Source organism: Nasonia vitripennis, chromosome 2, assembly GCF_009193385.2.
Source record: "Nasonia vitripennis strain AsymCx chromosome 2, Nvit_psr_1.1, whole genome shotgun sequence".
NCBI lineage: Eukaryota > Metazoa > Arthropoda > Insecta > Hymenoptera > Pteromalidae > Nasonia > Nasonia vitripennis.
The window spans coordinates 26,324,075-26,351,729 of record NC_045758.1 but is presented as its reverse complement, the minus strand read 5'-3'; the positions used below and the strand labels follow the sequence as shown (position 1 = coordinate 26,351,729).

Below are 27,655 nucleotides of genomic sequence, written 5' to 3'. Positions count from 1 at the left end.
CGACAGAGGGACTTCGCCGTGGCAAAATGTCATTTCTATGCGAGCGAGCGTCGCGTCGTCTTCTTGCTCTCGCGCGCGCGCGACTCAATCATCTCGAGATCTAAAGTTCCCTCTTTCTCTCTCTCCCTCTCTCTCTCTCTCTCTCTCTCTCTCTCTCTCTCTCTCTCTCTTCGGATTGATGCTCAGCTTTGATACGGGCAAATCGATCAATCTTCGGGCACGAGTATGTGCACATTTACTTCGCGGCAAAGGAGAGAGAGATGAAAGTAATGCACGGGCTGGCGTTTGAAAAACACCGAGCGTCTACCCACTCGCTCTTTTTCTCAGCTTTCTAACGAGTGCAACGCGCGCGCAGGTGTCTTTTCAGCTCGCGGAAATCCGAGGATAATGCGATTAATCAGCGAGACTCTTTCCGCTGCCTTGAGGAGGTTCTGCTGCAGCTGCATGCAAAAGCTCGCGCGCGAAAGGTCTCTTTCATCAGACGGGAATTTCGTCGCGTATAAAAGCCGCGCGCCACAGCAACTCCGCGCCGCTATTAATTATTCCCTTTTACAACGAGGTGTATTTTGGAGATCTGGAATACTGTAGCGCGAATGATTTTACTCTCTCGGTATACGTCCGATGTAAAGTTGAGCAGCTTCGAGCAGTGAGCTGATGTACTTGGCTCGAAAAAAGTTGTCTACATAAGCAGCAAGTAGTAAGAGTCAAGCTTGGGGAAGACAGCCGAACTGTATTATGAGCCACGTCCTGGTTCCATCTTTTATTCATCCGGATCGAGCGTTCGCAATTTATCTTCTAATTTTAAACGTAACAATCCACCTGATCGTCGACTCCTCGACCTACATAAAACACCGTCACCCCGCGGTATAGCGACTACTCGGAGAGAAATAAGAGATAAAGCCGTAAAAGGTGTTAACCTCAGCCACAGAGAGCAGCGGCAGCACGACCCTCCGCACAGAGAGAGAAAGAGAGAGAGAGAGAGAGAGAGAGAGAGAGAGAGAGAGAGCACTGCAGCTCTCGCTGTTTTACTCCCGCTCACCTTGCGCGCTGCATGTGGAATGAAAATTCAGCAGGTACAGAAAAATCAGTCTTTTTACTTTGCTCCGCCGCGGAATGAAAAATACCGGCAGCAGCAGCAGCAGCCCGAGGTTGACTACGTGTCGAACGTGTATGTGTGTGTGTGTACGCGGAGGCGCGCATTACACGGGACGCGTTCGGCATCGGCAAAGCTCCGCAGCCTTATCATTCACTAAGACGCGAACGTGTCCGAGGCGCTTTGCCGGGATCCCTCGCCCGTATGTATCCGAGACAAGGTGATAAAATGCGCGATGCATGACGAGCATGAAAATGAAGACCGCTGCATATAGCAGCAGAGTGTATAACTCTCTCTCTCTCTCTCTCTCTCTCTCTCTCTCTCTATCTCTCTCTCTCTCTCTCTCTCTCTCTCTCTCTCTCTCTCTCTCTCTCTCTCTCTCTCTGCTGCTGCGCTGCTCTGCTGCACCGCTGCGTTGGGGTTATGTGCTCGCGCGTGTGTACGCAAGAGCCGGAGGTGAACCGCGAATCCGGAGCAGCTCCGCCGATGACAATGTACTATGATTTTCATGCGCGCATCAGCCGGAAAATCTCGAGGAGGAACGCGAGAGCGAGCTCTACTGTGCACAGTAATACATTTTTATTATTTTATACGGCGACGAGAACGCGCGGCAAAGGCTCTATCTGTCAACGCGCGAGTAATGCCTTCGCGCTCTTCTCGTTTTATGGGTGGGGATGTAATAACGAAGGGCAAATATGTGTCGTATTTTACATGCCGCTGCAGGCAGCTTTTCTCGCCGTTATTTATGTCTCGTGACGAACGGCCAAATGAAAGGATTTTTATGGATCTAGCCGAGCTTTTAGACGCCACTGCTGTTATATCGTTGGAGGGGGGACGTCTTTTTAGAAAAACGTCGAAGCTGGATTTTAGCGCGCACGACCGAGTAGACGAAAAATTAATGTTAAACCATTCGACTCATGCATCACTCCATATCCAGCACCTACGGGTATGAATTATAAATCGGACTCCCGTTCCGCGTGCTCGAAAGCTCGGCAATTGTCAGGGGGAGTTGCCTTTATTTGCAAGTTCTTCGCAGTCGCGCTCTGAATAAAACTTCGGCACAGAGACGTGGATTATACAGGGGGACGCGAAACTGTCTATAGATCGTTGACGTTTTGCGGTCTCGGGTCTCGGCTCGCGTTCTTAAATTTTAATGAGCTCGTCTTGTGTTTCGAGGTCGTATACGTTTTTTTGCGCCGCAAACTTTTTCGCGCTCGGGGTCCTGAATTATTGATCATCATCGGTAACCTGCTCGAGCGCGAGCATCGATTGATTAATTAATTGTCGGTGTGTACGCTTGCTACATAAATTGCTATCAGAAATTTTGATAAAATTAGTCTGACCTTTCGATGGCAAAGGTGAATGCGGGTAGCGGCAGCAAAGCAGAAACGATGTAGACGATGACCACGGCTCCAACTCTGAAAACACAGAAATGAACATTTTTCAATCCCTTGATGCTTTTGGCAATTCAATATCGTTTCAATACGGAGATCAAAAGCCGCCGCGCGGCCACAGGCAGAGCCGTCCAACTTTTTCTCGAAATATCACTGGCTACGCGACAGGCATATTCATCCCAGTTCATTTAAAATCCTAAGAGCTTCATTAAAAGCATTATTGGTGGGCTAAACAGCCATACATTACGTCGTGCTCATTACAGGTTCAGCGCGATCGCTTCCTAATACAGGAAGCGCCGTATGCAGCGGCCAATACTCTTCGATAAATGAATTTACAAGCCGCACGCGATTCGGCGCTTTCAGCTCGCTCAATTGGCAACATATATTAGGCATGTATATTAACGATCAAACGTTTGCATTTTTCCAGCCGTTCCACACGTAACCGAGATAATTATCCTGCTGTATGCTATGCACCATCAACAAACTGCATATAAGTTCAATCATACATGCTATACAGCACATTCAATCTGCTCGGCTATATTCGTATACGCGAACACAAAGGCAAACAATGCGAGGAATCCGAGACCGAATCAAACGAAATTAATTATAACGCCGTTCTTTCTCCGGTCCAGACGCTGTTGCAGCACAGGCTACAAAAGAGCTGCATCGCGGTGTTCGTTATTTCGCCTCTCTCTCTCTCTCTCGCGCGCGCGCGCGCGCGCGAATATATAGAGTTTCATCGAGCGCTCTGCATCGTCGACAAACTTTGATGTTTGCACGGTTTTTGATCACGCGTCGGCTTAGGCTGCACTCGCGCCGCGCGTTTCAAGGGGGGCCCGACCGGTCAGTGCAGCAATGCGTCAAGGCTCTACACAGGGAGCGAAAAGAGTCAAAACGCTGAGCCTTTTGACGAGCTTACGCCTCTGTACACTCGAGGGTAAAATGCCCGTCGTCTTTTTTTGTTGCGACTCTGTGGCGCGTTCGCTTCAAAGGGTAATAATTTGCTTGACTTGATGACGTTTTAAAGCACTGACCCGATGGCGTTCAGCCGGAACCGACATTTTTTAAAGCTTCGAGCTGATTCAAAAGTTAACGGTTTTCAAAAGAGGAATTTTCGCAAATATCTCGTCCAACCATTCGCGGGACGAAGACTCGAACGAAACCATGAAGTTCCTCGCTTTGAAAACGGTACTCCTGCGTTGCCCTTTAATTAATCAAGCGAACCTGTTGAAAAAAATCGTTCCGCGCTGCACTGGAGAGAAAATAAAATCTCTTCTCCCCGCGCTCGAGCGCGCACAAAAGAATCTTAATTACGACCTCCCTCCAATAATCGTCACACGAGATCCGTCACAACGCGCGCAGCCAATCAGGTAAAAAAAATTCTCGATAGGACTTCGCCGGCTAATTAATTAATTTCCTCCCTCAGTCTACGCGCAGTATTGGTCGTCGGTCGCTTCCCCCGGCGACGCGCATAAATCTGCCCTATGTGAAAGGTCGCATTTTTCCGAAAAGCCCTCTGACGCGCAAAATTGCAACATCGAGCGGACTGACCGGCTTGTATCAATATCTTTGACATAGCGCGCGTCGCGAGCATCAAGATTTCCACGAATTCTACATCACTCAGGGGAGGCAAGCGATCGCGAGTGCTATGCTGCTGCTGCTGCGCGCCGCGTATACCAAATGGCCGCATCGATCAAGCGTATTTCGACGCGCGCGCGCTCGCGCTTTTGTTGCCTTTGTTGTGTTGCTTTTTTTTCTTTCTCTCTTTTTGCGCCCGAGCGTCGAAGGGAAGTTGCGGCCCATCGCCATTCGATCCATCAAATACCGCAACGCCATCGCTGCGCTACGCCGTGTACATGTGTGCGTGTGTTACTTTGTCGAGCGCTTCGAATAATCAGCGAATAACTGAAAGTATTCTACGTCGAAAGCTCGAGCGAGGAAAAAGCATTGCGGAAAAGCGTTCTTTTTATTTTCATCGTTCTTGTATGACGTTGTTCCGTTTGACGGATTTTTATTTCGTATGTTTGACGAGATGATTGAAATGCCGTGTGGACGTGCTTGCTGAAATTACGAGATTGTACAGCTATTTCGGCCATTTTTAAATCGCAGTGTACGCATAGGAAATGTTTTCGACAGCGTATACAACAAATATCGTGCGTCATTCGCACAGAATATACGCGAAAAAGAGGTTCAAAGCGGAATAAGAGAATTTTCAATCCGAACCGAAATGGCAGACGGCTGCGTGGATGTATGCATTTAATTCAAATTGAGAGAAATTCGAAGAACGTGAGAAATTCGAGCAAAGCGGAATCGCGCTGGGAGATCCTTCGCGTGGTGAGGTAAGCTTAAGATTCCAAGTAATATCTGGGACAGCGCAGGCGTACTATTTTCGTGCGGCGGAAAATTTTAGGCGACAAAACCATCTCAATTTACTTTTCACCTCCGGCGACAATGTCTCTCGGCTTCGCGTATACTCGTATAAGCGTGCGACGAGCTGCGGATATTGCCAATATTGTGGCTCAAGCTTTCGCGCGTGCATTTGAGAGCCTTTTCTACAAACGGGAGAAATATTTCGGAAAGCGATTACGAAAAGATGCTATACGGAATAATTTAGCAGACGTGCTCAGGCGGATAACGTGATCCCACACAGAAAAAAACCGACGTCGGCCACACACACGAGCGAGATATTCATCGTCCGCAGTCAAAGATTCGCCTAATAGATTCTCCTTGCATTAGTCAAGAACAGCCTGGCAGCACAGCTCAGCCCCGGCGTGTTTCGCTGAATTAATGTAGCTGCAGCGCGCGGCGGCTAACTTGCAGAGCTGCCGCTGGTCGGCACAGAGCTCGAGTTCCCGGGGGACGGCGCGTTAATGCAATTGCCCTAGGAGCATCGCCGGTAGTCCTTCGTGAGGCTCGACCAGCCGCCGCCGGCCGCTGATACAATATTTAACGTAATTCTTAGCGTGTCCGGGGCTTCCCACTACCACTACGACAGCTGCCAGTCTACCGGCTCTCGTCTCTCCCTGTCGTCCGTCCGTCCGTCCTTCCGTTTCGCAACTCCTTTGCAGCAGAGAGCTGGGCATGCGGTTGCATTAGTTCCGCGCGCGGAAATGCACGTAGGAAAATTGTAACGCTGTATGCTGTGTGTATGAGTAAAACATCAGCCCCCGGAGTGGAGAATTATGCACCAGGTGTCGAGTTTCCGATGCACGGAAGAATCCGAAAGCTCGGATTTGATTGAATTCTCTCGAAAGAGAAATCAAAATCTCCGCAAAGCTGATTAGAGGTCTCCCCTTATCTCAAACTGCTCGGCGATAGATAGGCCGAGTCGCGCCCACAGGGGACAGGGAGCTCCGCGCAGTGACATATGCGAGTCTGGCTCTGTACGCGAAGCTACTTTACGGCCGACGGGGCTGATGATCCACGGTTATTGCGTCGCTGCGAAACTTTTGGAAATATAAGACTGGCGCCAATTACAGACGTTGCAACATAGGATCAAGTTTACCGTCGATAGAACTCCCCTCGCATACGGCAATCCATAATACACGAACGTCGTATAAATATTTAACCGAGAAATGCATGTAATCATCGTGCAACATTATTAGCTAGCACGCGAAATTATCGTTCAGTCTACTCTATAGTCATCGCCGTCGTAGTACACAAAGAATATAACAGTTGCATCGCGATCGATCGCTTGCGTGCAATGGGGGAACGAGTCGATCCAACCCAAGCTTCTATATACCTATAGGCAACCTCCCCTAGAACTGCTGCCGGTTTGTCGAGCGTCTTATGTTCGCCACGTCGTTTCGCATGATTCACAACGCTCTGAATTAGCGCACGTACACACGCATGGCGAGAGAGACAGTCGTCGTCGTCGTCGCGAGTGCACTCGACGTACGTGTGTACGTATGTATGTGTAATACGTTCGGCCGCGGTATTTCAAGCGATTATATGTGTTTAGCCTCTCGTACGTGTTTCCACAACGCGGAGAGCAAGAACAAACAGCGCAAGCCTCGAGTTTCGGAAATATACGCGCGTATGCGTGTGTAAATTCGCTCGGCGCCGCGAGAGAGAGAGAGAGAGAGAGAGAGAGCAGCAGTTTCGAGCGGCCCTCGAGAAGTTTCGACGCTGTAGCGTTGCTCTTGCAGCTTCTTTCGAATGTTAACGTGGCCTGGATTTTGTTGAGGATGGATTCGCTAACATTTCGAAATATATTATTATAAGCAAACGGAGAAGCGAATAACGAGACGTATATCGACAAATGCACGCGGCCGAATTTAATATTTGATCTGCGGCGCTTCATTTTTTCCCCCCTGCGATTGCGAGTATCAAAGTGATCGCCCTGTCGAATCGAAGAGGGTGAAAAGAAGAGACGCTCTCTTTCGCCCGACTGATCGTGAACCAGTGACATATATTCTGTTTGCATGACTAATGCTGAAATAACAAACCTCCGCGTAAAGAGCACTTCTGTGCGGGGATTTGTTCCTTTGAACTCGTCTCTCGATACGCGCTTATTAAGGACAACCACGCGGTCGGATTCGGATGACAGAGCGAAGCCGCAAAAATAAGGGGCAGCGAATACTCCCAATTTTCTTTGAGGTAAGAAAACCGTCGAACAATTTTTCTGTTCATATACCGCATCCCGCGAATCCTCCTCGAGTACACACAATGTGAATTTTAATGAAACTCCTCCCTCGAATTCCCAGCGTGCACGTATACGCAAAGTGGAGTAAAAACGCCGGAAGAAAACAAGCGCGGCAGAGAGACGGCGGTTTACCCCTGGCTAGTTAACAAAAATAAACAAAATCCCGCGCTCGCGAACGCAGAGAGCGGTTAAGTTCGCTCTCGACAGTTGATTAAACCAACATAAACGAGCAACCTTGTCGGCTAACTCTCTCTCCTATACTTAAGTCTCCGCCCCCTGCGGCAACGGCTATACACACTATACGTGCGCGCGTGGAACACGACGCTGCACGCACATAAGTAAATCTCGGAGCTGAGCAATAATGTCTGAAGCTTGCGGCAGCCTATTTCCCCGGCAATTCGAGCTAAATCCAGGCGCGCTGAATGCTTAATAAAGTCGCCTCGCGCGTAAGAGGATTATTATACGTGCGCGCGCGGCAATCGAGCAAGACGCCAGCGCGCGCATTGGATTGTCTGCGTCGCGCGTACACGCGCGGGGAGAGCCCAGGGGCAAGGTGAGCCCCGACGACGACGTCTATACACTGGAGGGAGATAGCTCAACCGCACGCGCTTCACGTGCGCGCGTGCAAAGTGTTTGTCAGGGGAGATCGTCTCTCTCTATCTCTCTCCCTCTCTCTCTCTCTCTCTCTCTCTCTCTCTCTCTCTCTCTCTCTCTCTCTCTGCCTCCGTTCCTACTATGCGAAAATAAAGCGGAAACGGAAAATTTAATTAGATCATTGTGCGTGTGTGTGTGATTTAGGGAGCGCTGCGGTGTGCTCGCGCGATGGCTTATTGTAATGCTGTAATGGGATCAGTGAAGGGTGATCGATGTATTGATTCGGGCGCTTTTCAAGAGGCGCGTGCGTTGTTGTTCGGCAAAACATTGTTACTGCATTGTGCGGTCGAACAACGAGAATGTCTATGGGGCTTTTCAAGCTATTAATGCGCTCCCGTCTAGTATACAATGCTAATCAGGTTTTCAAGCACCGACAGCTCGCAATGACTCACATTCAGGTAAGCGTACAGACATCCTCATTCGTACGTCAATACTTATTCCGAGAAACGCCTCAGAGAGAAATTTCAGAAGCGGAAAACTCGAGCGGCGGGAAAAGGTCGATCAAGATTAGTGAGACGTCGCTTATTGTTTCGCCGGCGAGAAAACTCCGGCTACACACGGAAACTCGCGCGCGCGTGGCCAGGCGATACTGACAAACAGCCGATCCACCGGAACGGGCGCGCCATTATTGGAAAAATTAAGAGGGCCATCCATCGCCTCGGCCCAGCGCGCGCACGTCTTGCGGGATTGCGACCGCACTGCGTAAAGGCGAAATCGTCCGCGTCAAAGCAGTGCACGCCTTCGCACCAGACGTCACGGGCCCGAAAATTTATCGTCCCTTATACGCATCGGCCGCGGCGACGAGCCATTCGTATCAATATTCGATGGAAGGGAAAAGATTCAATCGTCGCAGCCGTGGGAGTGTATAGCCCGCTCTTAGGATTAACGAAGGAATTAAAATTCTCCCTAGGTAAGCGCGCGGCGCCCCGTCCCCCATGGCAGGAATTCAATGAAAAATTCGCGGTAAATCACGAAGTATCTCCGCCGTGTACTTCTCCTTTCTCTTTTCCACCCTCTCTATATATACATATATATACCTCTACGGCGTGTCACGTGCCTCGCTCAACTACTCGGGAACAGCGCGGGAGATAATCTCGAGATTTCACTCCGCGGAATACAGATGAATCTATCGTTCGCGAGAGAGCTTCGTTCACTTAGTTACCCCCCGGCGCGCTGCGCTTTTAAATCTTGGCAGACTTTATTCGATTGGTCGCTTCTCGCGCTGCAGTGCGAGGAAGAGAGAGAAAGTCTGAGCGCGAGAAAATTAAGTCTCCGAAAACGAAGGAAATCAATATACCCGCGTTACGCAATGCCTTACTGAAAATCAAGCGGAGAGTTTATATTGTTACGCAAAAATATATAGACGCGAACAAACTTTATCGCAGCGCTATTTCGAAAGAATCCCCGAGGATTTTCCCCGCGGGCCCTTCGGCATCTCACTCTCGCATGCTCATTTACTCATGGCTCATCTCTTTGCAGCGGAAGCTTCAGCGCCTTTCGCAACCCCTCTGCGCAAGCGAGCGAGAAAGAGAGATCGGTTTAGTGCACAGCGGCCCGTGACCATGAGAGACTATATACGCCGGCATTGTGAAGGCTCAAAGGCTCCTCTCGCACCCTTATACTCCTCTCGCTCCGGCTCGTCTCTCCTTTATTAAATTTCTAATAACGGAAATAATTGTTATCGAGATGCAGCGGCGGCGGCGGCGGCGCTAGTGTGGGAAATAACTCAAGGAGACGAGAGGAATCTCCTCTGTCAGCGTATAGGCCTTGTCGTCGTCTCGTCGCGAGCCTTTCTCTCTCTCTCTCTCTCTCTCTCTCTCTCTCTCTCTCTCTCTCTCTCTCTCTCATGGACTGAAATAACTCGCCAGATTACCAGGGGGGCGACGACGCCGTCGACGGCTCAAATTTAATAATGAAAGTGCCGATGCTTATAACTGTATTATATAGGCGCGAAAAGTCCACTGGTTTTTGCTATATGCGAAAGCAATCGTCCAACTATCAGGAGAGAAGAAAGCCTCGCGGCAAAGTTTCAACGATCCCCCGCCCAATTCGTCGTCGCGTCAAAGTGCAGGCCAGTATATTGAATCCCAGAGGAGTCAAGTCTCTGTCGGTCCGGCACTTCTGGATGACCTTTTCATTGGCATTGCAGATGACGAAGGGAATGGGCGCTGCTGCAATGGATGCACTCAGCTGTATGCGTATGTATATGAGAGGGGCAAGGGGGGCGGAGGCACTCGCATAGCGACGAGGCCATATAGGTACGAGAGATAGAATGATAGAAGATACAGGCAGGCGAGAGATCACAGTAAACACAGGTTGCGGCGTACCATTAGCGGCTCCGAGAGGGATTCCGTGTTGCTTCATTCTAATCAAGCGTCGCTGCCTTCGGGCAGTCGCGCGCCAATCAATTGCAACGGCAGCCCTTCGAAATCTCCCTCTTCCTCTTCCGTCTCTGTGTGCAGCAATAGCCTCTCTCGCGCGTTGTTCTCTTCCCATTCGCCACTCGAATAACCCCGCGGCCCTCTATCCCCGGCCTTTCCCGCGGGATTACTTAATGGCTCGCTCTCCGTTTTATCCGACAGATTTACGCCGAGACCGAAACGCCGCATCGTGTGTGTGTGCATCGGGGACGGCTTTTTTTTCTCCGATTCCGCGTAGGTGTCGATAAAACAGTCGCTGGAAAAAGGCCGGGCCGTTATTGTTCTCCGAGCGCAAACACACTCGAAAGCAGTTTTATCACGCGGCGCGGATATAAACTCGCCGGCCGCACAAATCGCCCGCGCCTGAATTTCCACGCGGCCTCGTAAACGGGCCGCCTCGAAAAACGGCCGAACGTTGTTGCAAAACTGCATAAATTTTGTAAACATTACAGCGATATTTAAATTTTTTATCGTTTCGAATCTCGTGACTGCGCGCAATAACTCAATTACGCGCGAACGAATTCTCCGCGAGGCTATCCGAATTACAGCGTAATGAGCGTGTACAGTTTAATATTAGCCCGAAAAGAGCGCTTATTAACTCGCAATATTCAACTTCGTTGCAATAACCCAAGCGCGCAACAAAGCTTAATTTATTGCACGTAATTCAATCAAAATATACGCCGCACAGAGAGCGCAGCAGCCGAAATTCCCAGCGCGCACAACAATGCGCCTCCACGAAGTAGAGAGAGGCAGAGCTCAGGTGGCTTTACACACAGACACCTACGTCGTCGCATTCGAGTCGATCGGTATAGAATAGAAGGGGGCAGCAACGGTGGCGGTGGCGACGGCAGACGGCGCGAAAAAGAGGTGGCGGAGGTAAAAGTAAAAGCGCCCCGGCAAGGGACGATAGGTTCGTTAATTTAAAAGCCTTCGCCTGCGGCTCTCCGAGCGCGCGCGCGCGCGCGAGAGAGAGAGAGAGAGAGAGACTTTCGACTGCTCTGTTCCGTGCCTTTCGACTTTACGAATTCCATCCACGAGCGCGCGCGCCGAGATTTCAATGGCAAGCAAATAGCACGAGGCCAATGGGCTTTCCCTTTGATTAAATGTAAATTGTGTGGGGAATGCGATTAGTACTCTCTCTCTCTCCCTCTTTCCCGCTTCTCGGCGCCTTTGGGGCTCTTCAATCGTTTCGCCGACTCGGGATCCTTTCGCGCTCGTACGTATACAACCGTGCATACCTATAGACGCTCAGCCGCCTGCAGCGCAGCGCGACAGTCCGAAAGAATTACGAGCCCGTCGCGCGTAAGTATTACCCACGCCGAGCGAATCGAGAGCTGCGGTGCAGTGTGCGTGTGTGCGCATAGGCGCTGCCCCCGTATACTGCTTTTCGAAATCGTGCGAGAGGGATTTTACGAGAGAGCGTGTGTTTATTGTCTTGCTCTTCTATCTCTGAAAAGAGAGCCGAGTGTGGAGCCGATAAAACCCGAGCTCGAGGGCCTGTTTCATTTGAATGGAATTGTGCTACTTCCTAACCTTTCCTCCGCATACATACGTATATCTACTTACGAATGTGCATTTCACGCACTCACCTTATTCTCTGCATGGCAGCGCCCTCAGCTCACTCGATGGCAGCTCGTCCTTCTGTGGCTTCACTTAGCACTCGCGAAAGATTTTAAAAATAAACTTTAAAAATTAGAAAATAATATGACACTGACACTCTTAAGTCTCAAGTTTCAAGTCCGTTCGACACTCCGAAATCACTCCCGATCCGGGCCTTCGACTCATCGAAGACGTGTACACTTACGTCGACGCGCACAGCACTCCGGCTAATCGAGCGAAAAAACCGTTATTTTCCTGCCGCGCACGAACGGGTCGGAGAGACAAAGACAACAGACCTACCCGACGAAAGTAATCTAAAGCCCAACGATCTACAGACGGCAGACGGTGCACACACAGTGCCTATGTTTATTCTGACGCAACGCCCCCCCCCCACCTCCCCCCTCCGACTGACACGGCAACATCCTCGAGAGGAATCACGCGCGGGATAACCGCCTCGCACCGGTGATCCACCACTCACACTTATACTCGAATGCGACGCAGAACTTTAGACGAGAAAAATTGACTGACCTTCGAAAGTTCGAACGTACAACGGTTATTCTGCCGATTATCCCCGCGAGCGTCCGCAACAAGTATAGCTCTGACTCGCACTGAAATTTCTGATACGACCCGCAAACCTCAAATTTACAGCACATTTTACACTTTAGAAAGAGATCTATAAGCTATACGCGACGCGGCACTTGCTCCCCCCCCCCCTCCCTCTGACTGCCGCGGCAGCATCCTCGAGAGGAATCGCGCGCGGGGTTAACCGCCTCCCACCAGTGATCCGACGACAATACTCGAACGAGACGCAGTTGCGAGACTATGAACACGAGAACGAAAAATTGTCTGACCTTCAAAAGTTCGAACGAACGGTTATAAGTTACCTGATCGTATGAAGATGCAGGATTAAAAGTCGTTCGCGATCATTCCCGAGAACGTCCGCAATAAGTAGCTCTGACCCACGCAAAATATTCTAATACGCCTTCCGAAAGACATCTACTAGCGACCACGACGAGACGCCTCCCCCCTTCCCCCTCTGACACTCGCGGCAGCATCCTCGCGAGCAACCGCGTGCGGGTTCACCCCGCCTTGCACCGGTGCTGGCAATCTGACGGTTACACCTGAAGGATACTGTACCGAGACGCATACCTTTAGACGAGCAGGAAAAATGTACTAACCTTCGAAAGTTCGAACGCACAACGGTTTTTCTGCCGTCTGACGATGCGAGAGTAATATTCGGTCGCGATCATTCCCGAGAACGCGCTGAATTTTCTAAAACGCTCCGCGAACCTCAATTTTACAGAGCATTTTACACTTTCGAAAGAGATTTAGCTACCGCGACGCGAGAAGCGAATCTGTCTGACAACGAACCTTCTAAAATATCTAAGTATACTCGACTCGAACGCGAGTTAAAAATCATCCCCGGGAAAAAATTCGAGAAAAGCATCACTTCACCGCGAGACCGACCTAGACATCATCTACGAGAAAAGTCACGAAAGTGTCACTTCGTCGCCTAGCGCGTCATCCCCGACGTTATAATTTTCTCGCGTCGTACCCCGGAGCAACCGCGAGATCGTCGCCGCGCACAGGTACAGCCCACTTTTACGAGTCACGCAAATGATTCAGTACTCACAAAAAATGTATTGTCCTGCACTCTCAGGTCAACCACTGTTCCTCTCTTGGTCAACATAAACCACTGTAGCGGGAAATTCGTCGGCGACCGCCGCGGGAGTGCAGTGCGGAATGCGTGTTTTTTCGGTAGAGCCGATCGACGTCTCGAACGCGCCGCCATCTAACAGTCGCTGCATAGAAGCTTCGAGAAACGAGCCTCACCCCTCTCGCGAATTACGTAACGGTCCCAACGGCTTTTTTCGAGCACTCCGCGGAGCAGTTCGACACGAAAATCCTCCCTCCCTCCCCTTTATGCATACCAGATACTACCTATGGGTAGCATCTACGCGGCGTCGTCTCCGCGAGCAACTGCCGTCTCAGCCGAGAGTAGCCGAGTAAGTTCTCGCGCGACGGCAATATTTTTTATGCAAAACGTACATCCCAGTGCATTTGCACACAACCCAATGCGCGAACGAGAGTACCGAAGTAGCGACGTCGTCCCCGAGAACGAGTGAAAAATCTCTGTATTATGTATCTCCCGCTTACCGTTGCGCTAAGACGTTCCCGAACGACTCGTTCTTAACCCTCCGACCCGACGGGACAGCATCTTCGAAACCAACCGCAAGATGGTTGTCTCGCGTCCCGGTGTCCGCATCATCCCCCTCGTCACGACTCACGAGAACGTTTACTTACGTAATGTACGTTTAACACTGTCGTTCGAGCCACTCAACAAAATGGCGGCCGCGACTTCCGCACAGAAAAAACTCGGCAGCGGCGGCGGGCGAGCGCTGTGGCGGAAAGCGCGACTGGAGGTGCAACAGCATTTCGGGAAGTGGCTCAAAACTAAACCCCCCCCCCGCCCCCCCTCCTCCCGTATGTAGCATCTACGCGGCGGCGTCTCCGAGAGCAACTGCCTGTTCAGCGAGACAGGAGTAGCAAAAAAGTTCTCGAATGCCCGTGCGAACGAAAGGATTTTTCTCTAAAACGTACATCCCGATGCGCGAACTAGAGTATAGCGACGTCGTGTCCGAGAGCGAGTGTAAAATCTCCATCTATGTATCTCCCGCCTACCGTTGCGCAAAGAACGTTCTCGAACTTTGCCTTTTTTTATCCTCCGACCCGTCACGAAGGGACGCCTCCGCGCGACAGCATTGGTTGTCTCGCCAGGAGATCCGGACACCTTGGTGTCCGCATCGTCCCCCTCGACAGGACTCACGAGAACGTTTACTTACGTAAAGTCCGTTGTCGTCCGAGCCACTCAAAAAAAAATGGCGGCCCCGACTTCCGCACAGCAAAAATCTCGGCAGCGGCGGCGAGCGAGCGATGTGGCGGGAAGCGCGGCCGGAAGTGCAATGAGCATTTCTCCCGTCCCCGCGGCGCGAGTCCCGATCGGCAGTTACGCAGTGCTGCCGCCTAGCGGCAGATTTGGAAGCTCCCGCGGGAGCTCGGTGGGAGAAGACGTTCGCGAATTTTCGAAAGCAACGGTCATCGTCAGTGATCAGTCGCGACTCGGTGCAGCCGGCAGCGGAGGGACGCTGATGCCGGTTCCTACTCGCAAGTCGCAGTGTGGACAAAAGCGTCGTTGCTTCAGTACATAGGCATACGTGAGTATCATCGTTCGACAAAATTCGAGTGTGTCGACGGAATATCGCCCGCGGGCTAGTCTGTATCAGAGGTGCCTGATTTTTTGCGCAGAGAAATATGGGCAAGCAGCAACGCATCGGCAACAATGGCGGCGGCGACGGCTTGGAGCGGCAAAAAAATCGCGGCGGCCGGCTTTTGTGCAGCACTACCGGCGGCATCGTCCATAAATCCAAACAGCGAGTCATGAGAGAGATTCGTCTTCCGGCCTGCCAGGGACAATGGAATTTAAGCCAACCTCCGACGGCGACGTTCGTGCAGGAGGTATAACTTTCGCGTGAAATTTTTCTCTCCCCCTCCCCCCGCGTCGCGGTGCGGATATATGCATGCTCGCGGTCGAAGCATTAGGATCGAGTGCGCTGACATAACGAACGTTTGTTTTAAGTTTCGCCCGTAAAGTGCAAGTTCTCTCTCGCTGGGAGAGACGAGGGGGCGGCAGACAGGCAAAGAGAATTGCGACTCTAGTTTTCGCGCTGCTCGGCGATGTATAAATCTCGAAATAAATCGAGCGCGAGACAACTGCGGAAGTGCATCCCGAGAAAATAAACTTTTTTTCTAACCTCGTTTGTCGGTGAAACCGAGCATCAGCAGCGCTGTTTACAAAGGCCTGTTTGTTGCGTAGAATTGAATCGTAGCTCTCTGATGACTATCTGGAAAAAATTCCGTTTTTGCGTTTCTGCTTGTTCGCTTGATGGATAAAGTTTCAGCAAACGCAAGCGAAGGAGAATGAAATGAAAACGTTTTGCCGGGCTTTCCGAAAATGCATTTAATAAACTCTTTCAGCCTTTCTTTTTCCTATACACAAAAAGCGAAGGCAACTAGTTCTAATCAACTTTTTTAATCATTCGCTTGGGGCACTGCGAAAATTGTGTGTGTGTGTGTGTGTGTGTGTGTGTGTGTGTGTGTGTGTGTGTGTGCACGCGAAAACGCACAGGCCTTGCAACTGGTTTGTTTCGAACTTCGAATATCAAGCCAGTCGCGGGGCAAAAATGACTCCGCTTGCTGGCGGCCGGCCGGGTCATCCGTAACCGTCGGCCCGGACGAAAATTTACGACGCTTATCTCGCGCTGCAAAGCGCACTCCACATAAAATAAAAGCCGCACGCAGCTAGCTCCATGTATATAGAGCGTATACAACAACAGATTGAAAATTTTTCAGAGCCGCTCCCGAACGATTTATACAGCTCATTGAAGAGTAGCGCCATTTTTCTCCGGGACTGCGCAACCGTCCCGTCGAGCGAAAACCTTTTTCGACGACCTAAAAACAACGGAGCTGGCGAAGTGACCTGTCGGAGGTAAAAAATCAGATAAGAGGCAGAAGAGAGCGGAGTCGAAAGAAATTGATAAATTCTCGGCGTGATGTCGAGAGGGCCTCCCGCTCTCTGCAGTAGTATAGTGCGAAGAAGAGCCGGGCGCAGTCGTGGCCGCTTGTGAGAGAGCTTATATACCCGAGGGAAGCAATACTGCAGCGGCGGAGCGGCTAGCTTTGTTATTGCCGGGAAATTGGAAAGTTTTCACCGATATCGACACGAGAGCCTCCTCCGCAGAATCCGCGAAATATTATTTCACGGTAGTGATACTACAGTTACTGCGCGCTCTTTTTCTCTCTTTCTCGCCAGCTGTACCTTTCGTTTGACCTCTTCTCTCATTTCAATGCCTATATTTACCCGAAGAGTAACGATCTTGATGTAGGCCTGTGCATGATAGGTCAGCTGGGATACGTCGATTCAATTCACCTGCGCAGCAGTGAGGGTGGTGCTTTATCGAAGCTGCATGCGGGTTGAAGGGCGCGAACGAGTCGCATCCTGTGCCGGAAATTAAATAATTAAATACTGTTCCTTATGGCATTAGATAGTGTATTCCTCTTTCGTTCTTTCTGTTAAATACTTTTTTTCGTCGAAAGCTTCTGTTCAAATTTTGGGAGTACAAGTCTTCCCATACGCAAGACAATAGATATGCTATCCTGATTGAAACGCATGAGTGACAAGTCCATGTTGTCATAATTGACTTCAATTCTTGAAAGTTTTTCTGTAATCATGAAATATTGTGATCAATAACTGCTTGAGACACTGATTTTTCTATGTATGGATGCCAAACTTTTATTAACAGTAACCAAACATTTCAGAAAATAACGTCAAGCAGATCAGCTATAAAGTGCATATATACTCAGGATTTCATCGAGTGGTGCTCAGTAATTTAATAATACGATGCAAGAACACATTTTACGGTAAGTTCAATTAAAACTATCTTTTACTAAAATATTTGTCAGTTACATATTTCTGTTGAAAAAAAAACTTGAACAATGTTTAAAAGCTTTTATGTGTTTGCAGATTACGGAGTAAAACACAAATCGATGATGCCTGCTGTATAGTATGGAAATAAATTTCAATTTGACATTGGATTGAGAAAGTTTTTTGCTGTTTTACTTTAGAGGTTTTATTAATTCCAAGATTTCTCGCGTCGTGCTGCAGAGCACTGGAAAAAGGTGAATAAAAAACGTCGATAAATCCCAAAGCCACGTGAAAAAGTCTTGGTTTCTCCAGCAGCAGTGACTAAGAAAGAGCAAGGGAGAAGGCGAAAGAAAAAGAAAAAAGAAGTCGCGGCTCGAGGGGAGCGCGCCACGTTTCGCGTGTTTCTCCTCAACATCGTCGTCGCAGCCACCACCACCAGCCCCAGCAGCGACGCCGCTGCCGAGAGATCGTATAATCGGATCAGCGTTGCGAGAGGAGCAAGAGAGGCAGAGAGAGAGAGAGAGAGAGAGAGAGAGAGAGAGAGAGAGAGAGAGAGAGAGAGAGAGAGAGAGAAAGAGAGAGAGAGAGAGAGAGAGAGAGAGAGAGAGAGAGATCAACGTAGTTTGAGAAAGTACGGAAAATGTAGAGGAAAAGAGATGGCACAGCCAGAAGAGCGCAGCAGACCAAAGTCTCAAACGGAGAAGGAGAGAGCGAAAAAAGTAAATGACACAGAGAGGAGGAAGGAAAAATAAGCAAGTTGTAGACTGTCGCGCGTGTAGGAAGAGAAAGTGGAGAGAGCTAGAAAAATTGCGGAAATTGCTAGGCTCTCAGGCGTCTTAAATTAATTCGCTTGGACGGCGGCAGCGACCAAGAACCAAGACCGCCAACGCTCGGCTGCCAGGCTGCTTTATTGGAGCAATCTCGGGGGTCGCGCAAGATCCTGTAACCTTCTCCAGACCGTCTTCCTACGAGCGCTCTGCTCGGGCGACCTTCTACTTGCCACCTTACCACGGCTATGTACATCCTGGCAGACGCTGTCCAGACTATAATACTGCGCCCTGCTTACCGGGCTCTTTTCACTTAGGCTTAAGGAGCTTCCGAGGCTCATCCAGAAGGTTAAGGATCCAGTGAGAATCTATTTCTCGAACAGGTATTTCAGCTATTAAAAATATATTTTAACTTGGAAATAACGCTTTGAATTAAATTTTTATTCTAGGTGTGCGTTCGTTCACTTTTTCATGTAATATAATTTTTAATTGCTTCAATTGGTTCTATTACGTTAAATTTTTGTCTTCACTGTGTCTCTGCTGTACGCAACTTATGCATAAGATAACAAATCCTGCCTAATTGTTTCGAAGTTGGCGCTAGAGCCTGCGGCAAGCTCACTATTTACCGTGTGTAATTAATATATGAACACTCATGCCTCGCGCAACATTGCACTCACTGTAATTGTGAGATACTATACCAAGTCATCTTGACAGAATGAAAAGTTAATGAGAATCAAAGCCAAGAGGAATCATGAATATTTCATCTAAACTTTTGCATATGGATTTTTCATTTTTTGCGTTAAAAACTTGGTATAGTTAAAAAGAAGACGGTATAATTTCATTAGTTGAACCACTGTGTAAGTAGAATCTCAAATTTATCGCCGGGAGATTTCGCGGCTGCAGAGATCTTGACTTTCCGTCTTGGGGTACTTATTGTGCACGCGCGCGCCTTCGCGGGAAATCGAGGCGAACTCGATGGGAAGCACCTCGCTTAAAAAACTTTACGCTCGTTTAAGAAAAATCAATTAGCTCGAGAGTTCTACTCGAGATAACCTATTTAGACTCGCGAGAGATGAGGAGGACTTCGCGGTCCAACTTTTAATTAATTTACTTTGCTCTTTGTTTAGGTTTAACTCGCGTAAACGATTCCTGTAAAACAGTCATGAACGTCTTCAATGTACAGCAACTGCTGGGATGTGCAAAAATTTATAAACTCCTCTTAGATTTGAAAATCATCTGTGCTAAAAATAATCAAACAGACGGCTGAAATCGATTCGTTACCTGTGTTCCTAATTGCATTGGTGTATTTCAAGAATGAAAATTAGAACTAAAGTTTCGCCTTACAAAGTACAGGATGCGAACTGTTAATTCTTTCCTCAATCTCTTCTCGGCTTGTCATTTATTCGTGAGCAAGCGCGCTTGGACTTTGTAATTAATTTATTTTCTTAAACTCTTATTTGAATAATCGAATTATTAAGCACACCGCGAGAATATACCGAAATCGTTATAGTGATCCTTCTCGTGATTAAATCAGGGCTCAAGTTGTATCTATAATTTAATTCGTCTTAATAATTTAAAATCATTTGGATAACATAATCTCTTAAGTATACTTCTATTGTGGTATAATTTTGTAAAGAGCATACTAGATGTGCTAGGACTTTAGTCAATAAACCTGTTTTTAGAAGCCTATAAATAAAAAGATTCAGGTGAACCGTCACACAAGCTCGGTAACTATACATAAGCTTCGTCTTCTCTGCAAGAGAATTGACAAGGTACTACAGTATAATAGTCCGTCCTTTACATTTGTATATCCACGTCAGAGGTTGTACGGACAGTCATCGATTTGTTGTAGAAGGGGTTTGCGTCCCTTGACTACGTATTCATGGCTCTCGGTGTCACGTGTCCTTTCAATTGCAAGTCGCGTGCAGAGAGAGACAGAGAAACGAGTATATGCGCGTCCCGGTGTCGGTGTGTGCGTACCAGCTGCGGACTACTGCGATGCGTCAACGTAATCTGCAGCCGGCACGTTCAGGCTTTTACTTTGACTAAAAACAGCAATTTTTTTATATAATCCGTGCAGTTTACTGACCGAAATATTTTTTAATTCTAGTACAAAGTATTTTCAAGTAGCTGCTAAAAGTGTAAAAAGAAAATGAATCGGGTATTTTGTTCGGAAAATAGACTAGATAATATTGTTATCGGAAACCAATAACTCAATTTTTCCGTAAAACCAATTTGCTGAAAATCGATTATATCATTTTTTAGGTCCGACTCAGCTCGCATCCATCACCCGCCCCGCAGAGTGATTCGTCAGCATCATCGATCGTACCTTGATTTCAAATTGCTCTGATGAGACCTCTAATATTTGAAATTGCGCTCGCCCTTATCGAGGGTAGACACACTGGCTCTCATTCAACGGCGTATACTCTTCGTCGTCGTCGTCGTCGTCGTTGGCAACAGCAGTATTGGCATTGTCCCGGTGGGACTCGTTATACTTACTTAACTTGACCGATACGTCTGCTTGAAAAAATATGATGGATCGAATGAGTCCCCGCGGCGCACCAGGACTACACTGCATGGGTACTCGAGCTTACGGTACGCTTCGGCTCTTTTCTCGTCTCCCCTCTTTTGGTCTGAGCACCCCCTGTTTTTGTCGAGATCCTTTTTCCGAGCGGGAACGTAGCATTAGATGTACGCCACAATGCCCCGTTCTCAATCACTCGCTAATTAGGCATTTTAAGCATTCTTTTCAATAAGCATATTGAATAATTTTTGTGGCTTTCGAAAGCATCAATTTTAAGCCACGTGATTCATCTTTGCATACGAACCTCGCAGACAATTCCGTCTCTGAAGAGATCGATTCAGCTTTTTAATTTTCTCAATGAAAGATTGATCTCTCCGCTCGCGCTAATCCTCCCGGACACTTGACTTTCTCTCTCCCCTGCACCCATCGGCAACACGAATGAAAGTAGTATGACTGAGTAGGACAAAGCAAAACCTAATGAAAAGTGACCGTCTCCCGTGCTTTGCGCACTCTTGGGTAGAATCTCGTTCCACTCGTCACTCTCTTTGAGCCTCGACCCTTGGCGTATGCGTCCTTTGTCCCTCCACGCATTTGATAATTCGGACATCGTACTCCCGCGAACAAAGCAGCGGGATACGAGGTGGAGAGGGGAGTTAAAAAAAGAAAGAGGCGAGCGATCTGGTAATTACCGGTGATACGTTGCCGCGGCACATTCACTGCCGAGCTGTCGAACTAAGGCCGCGGAATTCCTCCCTCTATGCGGGGTGACCTCGGTAATTAAAGCTTTGACGCATCAGAACTGCTCCGCGCGACTGGACTCAAATCTGGCCCTGATAAAGGAGGGGGCTGTGCCGTACACGTCGCTTTTACCCTTTTTTCTCGCAGCGACGCGCGTGCGAACGGCCAAAGTGCGAGGGCGTATAACGAACTGTTGCAGGTAACGGCGCGCGGCGGGCCTCGGAAAAAAATCATTTCGCGCGCACTTTCCGGCCAGACAGTAAAACTCAATGACGTAGTGCGCGGCTTGGTCGAGTGCGTCCATAAAAAAGTCCTATACAGGCAGCCGGCGAGTGAAGTGAACTCTGCCGCCTGCGCGCGCGCGTGCGAATATTCTAGCCGTCCGCGCGTTACGCTGTTTATTCGCCGGTCTCGCCTTTCCAGATAAAAAACGCCGAGTGTACGGACGAGAGAGGGGACAAAGAAAATATAACAAGCGAGGAAAAAATCCCGAGCCGAGAGTCTCGCGCCCGGCGGTATGCACGCGAGCCTTAAAAGAGAAATACGAACTTTGCGCACTGACGTCAAGTAATTTACGCGGCACAACGTCGGCGCCGTCGCCGCCGTCGCTGTTACAGCAGTCGGCTTACACTGCAAAGAAAAAACCATTCAAACTTTATATTAACTTTGAAAAAACGTCTCTTTCACCCGCACGACTGCGTTATTAAATCCGTGCTTCTGCACGCAGCTGTGCGTTCGGGCGCACGTCCGATACATATCCGCTCTCTCGCGCTTGTAATTGCCGCGTAGCAGTTGATACGCGCGCGCGCGCGCTTGCGTACACCGGATACACAGCGCGGCGGAAAGAGTGGAGAGGATCGGGCGGCGTTGTGTATACACAAAATTCACCCGGGATTCGCCTCTCTCAACCGGTGAAAGTTGCATCAATCGCCCGGCCATATATCGCATCATCTCCATCTGGCCATAAAATCCGGCGGCGCTCGTTAGCCACGCTTGCGCTCGTTATTACGTTGCCTCCCTCTGTTGCAGATTCACCCGCTCGCTCTCTCCATCTCCCTCAGGCTTGCGGTGTAGCTGCGCTCGCCGCCCCTAATTATTTCGGGCCGTACTTAATGAGAGAAGCGCGTAGCTACTATTACCGCGCGTTCGTGTTACGCAACGGCGCCCTTTCGCGTAAACGCAGTATCTTAACACACGCACACAACTCGAGTGCGCAATCAGTCGCGGTAAGTTTGCGCGAACGCTCAACTTTCGCCGACGTAAACGCCGCCGCCGACGCTGTTGCGCCGCTGTCTTTATTGTTTTAATCCTTGATTTACACCCCGGGGGTATGACGCTGAATTGCTGGCGCTTTAGTGTCTAGAAACTTGAGGGCGCGTTATTAAGAAATTTAGACACCTGTACTTCGGTTTAACGTTCGATTAATTGAACGTCGAGAAAGTCTGTTGTGAATTGTTGCGAGTCTTTTAGCCAAACGGATGATGTGCACTCGTTAATATGTAATCGACTACGCGCGGGCTATACGCGACGACGGCGAACCACAGAGGCACGACAAATCAAGCGCGAGAAACTCATTTGCTTAAAACATTGCCGGCGACTCGTTGTATATATTTCGGGGACAGCGGCAGCGTCGCAGGCCACCTGCTACTCCATTATAATAATGATTACATCCCTGTGTAAATTATTGACGCGGACGCAGTTTCCCATTACGCGGGTGCTTCGAAATATCGGTCAAATTATTTCAGGCGGGCGCGCGCATCAGGAGAGACCCGAGCAATTTAACTTTGCTAATATTGCTCGAGCTGCTCCATGCTACTTGGATGTGAAGTGTATTGCTTGGAGCAAGTGAAAAGAGCTTTTTGGAGAAGAGTGTGAAAAAAGCGATTTTTTAGACGCTCCACGTATTACAACTTGTTAGCTAGCCTCCAGAAAAATACCTTCGAAAAAGTTGAGCAAACTTTTTAACATAATCTTTGAATGCAAATCTGTTCGCTTTTCACGTGCGGATCATCCTATTCCTTGCTCTTAAGTAGGATAATCTTTTATTTAATTCGCCATTAGTCTGCTAAAATGTAAATGGAGTTTTAATTTTTTAGGTCAAGTATTAAATCTGACTCGTAGTAAAAAGCTTCTTGAAAGGGGGATTGAAAAAAGAATTTCAAGCTTTGTTTAATTATACATGATAGTGCTTATTTTAGAAATTTCATTAATGACGTAAACGATACGGTTTATTAAAAAAGCCATTTCAAAACAGACATTCGAAATCATAAAAAACTTGAAATTCTAGAAAAAGCTCTCAAGCCTGTGTAAAAAGCTCTCTCCAAGAGACGGGGGAAATCGATTGCCCGCTCCTCCCTCGAATAAAATTTCAAAATCAAAAGCTCATACGGGCGCTCTGTAGCCAAATTTCTCTGGCCTCGCACTGCTGAAAAGAAATGACCGTTTGCCAGCGTCGAAAGCGCTAAACGCTTTTACGGCCGACCATTATCGATAACCAGAGCGGGGCGAACTTACTCCGACGGGCTCGTTTCCGGCGCTTCACGCTCAATAGTTCTATTACCATACATTTCGCGGTAAATTTGCGCGTCAACGTGCGTGCGAGGGGAAGATTTCTCGCGGTCGACCAGAACTGCACGTTCGCTTCTCCTCTTTAAATCATATAGGTATACGCGCATACGTACCGCGCATCGATAAAAATATGCGTTGCGAAAGTAGCGAATATAGAACGTCCGCAAATGAACGCGTAAGAAACTTTCGGCCGGCTGATATCGGGCGATGCGCTGGCCAAGTGCCCGTCGCTTTCGCTTTGTGGTGCGCGCGCGGTCTTTTCCGCAGCGTCAAATTTCCCGACCTTCACCCACTTCTGGCCTTCCGAAGCGTACACACCGAAAAAAAAAACGAGCGTACAAGCTGTCTGCTGTCGCGAGCCGCAATCGGACTTTGCACCGCGACCGCGTACAAGAATAAACTCGTCATAGCTGGCGCGTATTCAATGAGGGGAGGCCCGGCTGTCGAAAGAAACTGCGATTCACTAATCTTGCGCCATATTTCATTCTCACCTGCGTCTCGAGCTCACACATGCATACAGTGGAGCGGCAGTAGTAGGCGAGTAGCGTATGTATAGCGGACGAAGATTAGGGAGGAATACTTACGTCCTTGTCTCGGGCCGCGATCTATCGCAGCAGCGCCGGCGCTCTCGCGCGTCCTTATCGATTTTAGCTGGTATACAAATCCACCTCCAGGTAACATTAGTCACTCGGCGCCGCTTCTACCCTGGCACGCGGAACTCACGCTAGCTCGCTCTCTCCCTCTATAACGGGCCGGAGCCCTAAATAATGCGCTCGCGCGGACTGCTTGCAGTTACCGGCGAGACCTAAATATCCTGCTTGCAAACGTGAGCCTCTCGCCGCGACGTTTTATTCGTACGTCTGGGAGTAATTTCGCTGCAGCGGGGATATGTGTGTGACATGAGCGAAAATTGAATTTCGCTCGCTCTGGCCTAATGATCTATTTAGCTCTCGCGGGACTGCCGCGGCTCGCTGAGCTGTTGGGGGGTTTAAGATATTATTCATCTGCGTGCGCTTCGATCGTTTTCTCCGAGCGTAAATACTTACGCGCCTTTTATCGCTAATAATAGCTGGCTTTATTTTCGTATACAGAGGATGCTCCCGCTATACTCGCGGCTCATCCATCACCTCGAAGGACAGACGGACTCGACGGCGATAATTCAATCCATCAAATTGATATTCAGACATGTGAACACGTGTGTGTGTTTGTGTATGTGCACCTACGGATTGATTATTTTCGAAAGAGACGCGCGGCGAGTGGATTTCCAGGACGATCCAGGCTTCAGGAGAGGGTGTCGCTGGATCTCTCTCTCTCTCTCTCTCTCTCTCTCTCTCTCTATCCTTGGACCTTTAAGATACAGCCGCTCCGGCTTCTTTCTTCTACACCTCCTCCCCGTTTCTCTCTTATATTCTCTTGGCTCCCTTTCCATCTTTTGCGAGACGAGTGACAGTTACAAACGACGCGTTATCTGTAAGGATTGTACGCGGCCTCGGCGGCAAGAGGGCGAAAATGGCGAGCACCTGCTCGCCTCTATCCATCTCTAGACGCGGGCTCTCCCTTCTCGCGAGCGCGCCGAACGCACTTTCTTTTCGACGCGCGCTCGTACGTACTCGGTATACGTATGGCTGTACGCTGCGCCGCGCGTACCCTGTCAATGGAAACGCAATCACTTGCGACGGCTTGTTTTGCGATGGGGAGTTTAAGAAAAATTGAGTTACTCCCAAGTCTCTGAGGCTTCTTCATATCTCTTTGTAACTATTCATGATTCCACAACTGTTGTGCAACGGCATGTCTAATACTGTCGTTTCGTTGCAGGTCATCATTATCAAGAAAAGCAGAAGTAAGAGAAGACCAGAAGTTTATTAGAGGAACAAGCTTCGCAAAGTTAGCGAAGAGTCATTCTTATATATAATCTCAACGTCACCACCGGCCTGCTGCAGAATCTTGGCAGTGATACTGCCGTACACTGTCGAATCCGATTCACCCACACTCCATCCATTATACCGGCCAAACAGGTGTGCACTCAGTGATTCGCAACTCTACGAAAAGCCAACGTCTCGTCGCCGTAAAATTATCAGCCGTTGTGTGCGACTGCACCGATGGTCGAGGCATAAATATATTATAGGCCTCTTGCATAACAAGAGTGCGCAAGCACGTTTCGCAATATCGAGTCGCGGCCTACCTACCGCAGCTGACAACTCAATTTATGGCGTCGTCAGCCGTCAAATTTCATTCTTCCAATTACACGTGCGTGAACATTCTTTTGGCTGTGATACCGAAAGGAGTGAGCTTTTCCCCTTCTTCGAGCGACGTATGTAGACACATCGTCGCAACTTCGCGGTTTCGGCTTCTCTCTTTGGCCGCTCTCTCGCTATTTCCGTGCTTAACGGCGAGAGTCGCCTCGCCAGGTGAATGCACGCAGATATAGAGAAGAGAGCGGAAAAGTCTCTCGCGCGGCATATATACATTCGGAACTGAGAGAATACGGATTGCGCGGCGGAATGCGCGTACAGTCGCGTCGCAGTGTCGAGGGATCGATGGCTCTCCGGGGAAATTTGGAGGCGGCTGCCGCCGCGACACAGCCTGCTTTTTCTAGATAATGAATAATCGTACTTTTCAAAGGCTCTTATACAGTAGTCGTCCTCGTCGCTCGCGCGCTTCTTTCGCGAGCAGCAGCAGCATCATCCTTATTGCGTTGTCGTCGTAGCGCAACCCCGGAATTGCCAAGCGCACACCCGGCCTTTTTCTCGTTTCGCTCCCTATCTCGCTTTCTCATGGTTACCTCGATGCTCCGGGATAAAGAGCATCTGGATTTTCCTCCTTGCCTCTCTTGGCATTCGGAGCCGCTTGATAGTGGTTTTCTGTGCGCATTTTTGCCCTTTCTGAAGTCCAATCAGTGTCACCTGCGTTGCTGCTGCTGTTGTTTATGCGCCAGGAGAGCTTCTCAATGACGAGCTTTTGAAGCCTCTTTTGCGCTTCTCGTCTTGTTCTCTTCTTTTTTGTTTTCCATTATCTGCTCGCGCAGCGTCTATCCGTCATTCTTGGCCAAGTAATTTTCATGCAACTTTCGAGGGGCCGTGGTTAACACAGGGGTTTCTTTAGCGGCGTGACGCGCTTGATTGAAAAGCCTGGTGCAGGCCTTGACTTTAATTGGAGCGTAAATGATTTGGCGGTATCGATGACTTTCTTGCGATGACATTGTCAATTTTCCGTACCAGCTTTTTTCTTCGTTTTAGTACTTATAACAGAGTAGTGTGCAGTTGTCAGTTGCAAAGCTGCTGGTAGGCGTAAATGAAAAAGAATTCTCATCAAATATGGATTGCGTACCAACTATATAAGCGTGGATATTAGAAATTCCGTAATGTCAATTTAATCATGAAGTAAATTTATTATTATTTCATCAAGTTTGTTGAAGATTTTCAAAATCGCTATATCGTATTATTTACTAGCGAAGCCTATTAATGTCTCTCAAGAGCAGCTATAAATACAATTGAAATCTTCATTACTCGATTCTTCCACCCTCTAAAACTGTTAGCTCGACTAGCTCCTTCCTTCCATCCACGCTCAGGGCTACTTTTGTCTTCCGCCCACTCAATACACGACCCCCTACATTGTTGACCTCGCGTGCTGCGCTCGCGTCCTCGAGGTTCTAATCTCACCTCCTCTAGCTGCAAGACAACGATCTGCTGTGACGCGCGCGTCCCATGGGGATCGCGGTTTTCTTTTAAATACTAATTTCGCCGAGGGACCCGCGGAATTCAAGGCTCTTCG

General features: G+C 49.0%; 1 protein-coding gene across 13 annotated transcripts in view; it reads left to right on the top strand.

The window, feature by feature from the left end:
• The window catches only part of LOC100121536 (arrest), a 296,681-nt gene that overhangs the window by 48,036 nt on the left and 220,990 nt on the right, over positions 1-27,655 (top strand). For 7 of the 13 annotated variants that reach the window (XM_031924661.2, XM_032596775.1, XM_031924676.2 and 4 more), the window contains exon 3: positions 25,700-25,899. The exons of 5 other annotated variants lie outside the window; for them this stretch is intronic. The gene's annotated coding sequence lies outside the window, so the exon portion shown is untranslated. Of the gene's footprint in view, positions 1-18,073; positions 18,438-20,319; positions 20,650-25,699; positions 25,900-27,655 lie in introns of those variants that run through there. One more of the 13 variants, XM_032596761.1, reaches the window with a different exon arrangement.